The following is a 3,657-nucleotide window of genomic DNA, read 5'->3' on the forward strand; positions in this document are numbered from 1 at the left end:
GAGCTTGTCTGGGTGCCAGCTTTGACTTCACCCTGGTGGAGCTGTCCTTGGATAAATTACACGACCCTGTGGAGCTGGCTTTCTCAGTGGGGCCGTTACAAGATGAACTGAGATAAGGCCGTGTGCCCCTCACTCAGGGTCCAGTGCTCAGTAGGAGCGCAGCTGAGAATGCTGAGGCGATGCACCTTTCATGTCCTGGGAGCCCGCGATCAAAGGTGGTGCCTCCTGGACTTGGCTTGGGGGGGGGGGGGTGGGCCCCTCGGCAAGCTCGCCCTCCTTGCCTCAGCTGGGGGGGGGTTTGCCAGTCCTAAGCGAATCCTCGAGCTGCCCAGCTGTGTCATCTCAGTGAAATCATTCCATCTCTCTGCCTCAGTTTTCTCATCTCAAAAATGGCTCTAAGGATAGTGCGTATCTGATAAGGTTGCTGTGGGGACTGCAAACAGCGTGTGTAGACGGTGTCTGATGCAGAGTAGGTACCGGGTGAGCGGCAGAGTCTCCCCCCTCTGGTAACTTCCCAAACCAACTCCTCCCAGGCCTCAGGATGGCAAGTCCTGGGTGGGCTTCTGCCAGTGTTCGCAGCCAAGACGCCTTAGAAGGTTCTGAGTCATGAGGCTGAGCCGAGCCCTTGTCTGGACCTCTGCTTTGGGCCTTTCCCACCCCAAGCAGCCCCCAGAGCAGGCCAGAGGCAGGCCTAGGTTTGGAGAGAACGGCTGAGCCAAGGGCCTGCAATCAGTTCTGCCACGCCCTCCGACTTCTGCCCCTTCTGCCCTAGGAGGAAGTTAGTCAGAGCGAAGCTGCTTGGGGCCCCACCTGCGGTCAAGGTGTGAAATATGCACCTGGCTCATCTCTGCCACCCCTCCCCCTGTTTTTTTCTTTCTTTCACACCTCTGGGCTGTGGTTTGGGGAGAAGGGAGGCTCAGAGGTCTGAGCCTTGGGCCCAGTCCCTCACAGGAAGGAGGGCCCCTACAGCTGCCTGCCGGCCGCCAGCCAACCAACCAAGGGAGAGGGCCATTTTCTCCTCTTCCTGTCTCAGAGTCTGCTGTTTCACCACCTCTTTCTCCTGCAGCTCCTAAGACTGTCCCTTGGAGCCTGTCTGTCCAGGGGCCCCAAAAGCCCCTGGAGTGGCCACCAGTTTAGGCCATCCAGGGAGGTTGCAGCCAGGCTAGGGGATCCAGGCTGGAGCTCAGTCCAGCCCACGCTGGGGCCGAGACTTTCTTACTCAAAATTCAGAAGAGTCCCAGCCCCGGGCGGGGGTGCACATCTACCCCAGACAGCGCTGCCACTATGGGCTTCCTTCAACTGGCCCTGAATTTCCCCAGGGAATGAGAGCTGAGCTCAGGTCGTGGGGAGGCCAGGGATGGGGACAGCCCCTTCTCCTGCTTCTCTAAGCCCTCCTGGAGGCAGCCCTTTCTGAGTGCCGGGGCCCTGGGCTGGGGCTGGGGTCCAGGGAGGCCTGCCAGGAGGTGAGGCAGGCAGTCCAGGCTCATGGGGGTGAGTCCCCGAGCTGTGCTCACTCTTGGGAGCAGGGAAGTCCTCACAGAGGAGATGAAATTTCCGCTGGGACTTCCAGGATGTTGCTGTCACTTGTCAGATGGCAAGGAGAGACCAGGCAACTTGGGCTATGGGAATGCCAGGTGCAAAGACTAGACAGTAAGAAAGAGCTTTTGGTGGCATGGTAGTTAAAGGCACTGGATTCCCACATGGCTGACCAAGGTTCGAGTCCCAGACCTGGCAGCTTGCTTTCTCCCTTTCCCTTTCCCTCTCTGTCTGGTCCAATTAAAAAATAATAATAACAAATGGAATTAAAGAAAAAATTCTTTAAAAAATATAAGAAGAAAAGAAAAAGAAAGAGCTTGTCGCCCCAGGGCCAGTCTGGTTGGAGCAGAAGGTCCCTGGAAGAACAGGAGGGTAGATGGGGCTGGAGAGTAGTTCAGGACCCAAGCCCGTCACCAAGCACACCGACCTGTCAGCCTGTCCCCAGCAGCGCCTGGGAACTGTCCAATAAGTACAGCTTCCACTTTCCACACAGGATCTCTTTTAAGCCTTCAGCCCTCTGGTGAGGCAGATGCTACTGTGCCCATTTTGCAGAGTGGAGACCGAGGTTCAGAGAAGTGAAGTGACTTGTCCAAGCCTGGCTAAGCAGCCAGGAGGGTTTGTGACAAGATCCCTCTTCAGGCTGCTATTTTATTTGATTTTGCTAGAGGCTGTGTACACTTGCCAGAGAGAGACAGAGACAGAGAGAGACGGAGAGGAGAAAGCACACCCCACGGGGAATGGTCACACCACGATGCCTTCACCCTCTCTCCACTCTGTTGGGATTTTAGGCATGCACACACACATGCTCAGCGTGTTTTTCAAGTCACTGTGTCTGGGACTCAAACTGTTCAGTAAGCCATGTGGGATCCAGCTGTCTTAACCACCAGGCCATGGAGCCGGCCCCCAAAGCTGCTTTTCTTCTTCTTTTCTTTCTTTCTTTCACTATACGGTGCATGCGCTCGCTGGAGAGAGACAGAGAGAGAGCTGGAAAGTGAAAAAGTGCCTCCCCACAGGAGATGGACATGCACAATCCCCTCTCCTCCATTCTCCTCTTGGGAGTTTGGGCATCCAGCTGCCTTACTCATCGTGCCACCAGCTGACTCTCCCAAGCCGAGGGCTGGCGCTGGGTGAGACCCCTGCTGCCACTGCTCCACACACACTGCTGCCCAGGGACTCGTTCTTTCAACAGCCACAGCTCACTTACCATATGACCCTAAGCGGGCACCTCATGGCTGTGGTGAAAGCAGACACTCACCTGCTGTCTGGCACTACGGAGGGAGCTTTGGTATCGTTTGCTTCTTGCATTCCCTTGGATTTCCCCATGAGTGATATTAAGCCGACAATAAGGGCCCAGCTATGGCGATACATGCTGCTAAGACATTGTGCTGCAGAGGCTGGGAGCACGTGGAGGCCTGGGTTCAATTCCCTGTCCAACCTAAAGGACAGGTACAGTGCTGTGCGACGTTAATCCCAATGGCTTGTGGAAGTTGAAGCAGGAGGATTGAAGGTTCAAGGCTGGTCTAGGCAATATAGCAAGACCCTGGGTGGGTGGGGAATAAGCTGGGAAGGCTGGGGCAGAAGGATCACGACACGATCGGCCCCTGAAGCAACACTAACCACCGCCACAACCCAAAGCAGGTGGTAAGAACAGCTGCCATTTATTGACGGGTTAACTGTGTGCCAAGTACAGTTCCAAGTATTCTATTGGGATGAATTCATTTACCATCCACAGCTATATAGTAACCATAAGGTCATTGCTACCATAATTATTTTTGCAGGTTTTTGCCATACGGCACGTGCACTTGCTAAAGAGAGAGACAGAGAAAGGGAAAGTGAGAAATCACTCCCAGGGGGGATGGCCACCCCACAATCCCTTCTCCATTCTCCTGGAGTTTTGGGCATGCACACATGCACATGTACCTGGCATGACTTTCAAGCCACCAGGCCCAGGACTCAAACCACAGTCAGTCATGTGAGAGTCCCGAACCTTAACTACCATGCCACCTGCCAGCCTCTGGTTGTTACTATTATTAACATCACCGTTTTATAGATGGTTTAAGGAAACAGAAAGTTAAAGGAACTTGCTCAGGGTCATACGGCTAGTAAGTGGCGGGGGGGGAA

Source organism: Tupaia chinensis, unplaced genomic scaffold, assembly GCF_000334495.1.
Source record: "Tupaia chinensis unplaced genomic scaffold, TupChi_1.0 Scaffold000571_1, whole genome shotgun sequence".
Classification (NCBI taxonomy): Eukaryota; Metazoa; Chordata; class Mammalia; order Scandentia; family Tupaiidae; genus Tupaia; species Tupaia belangeri.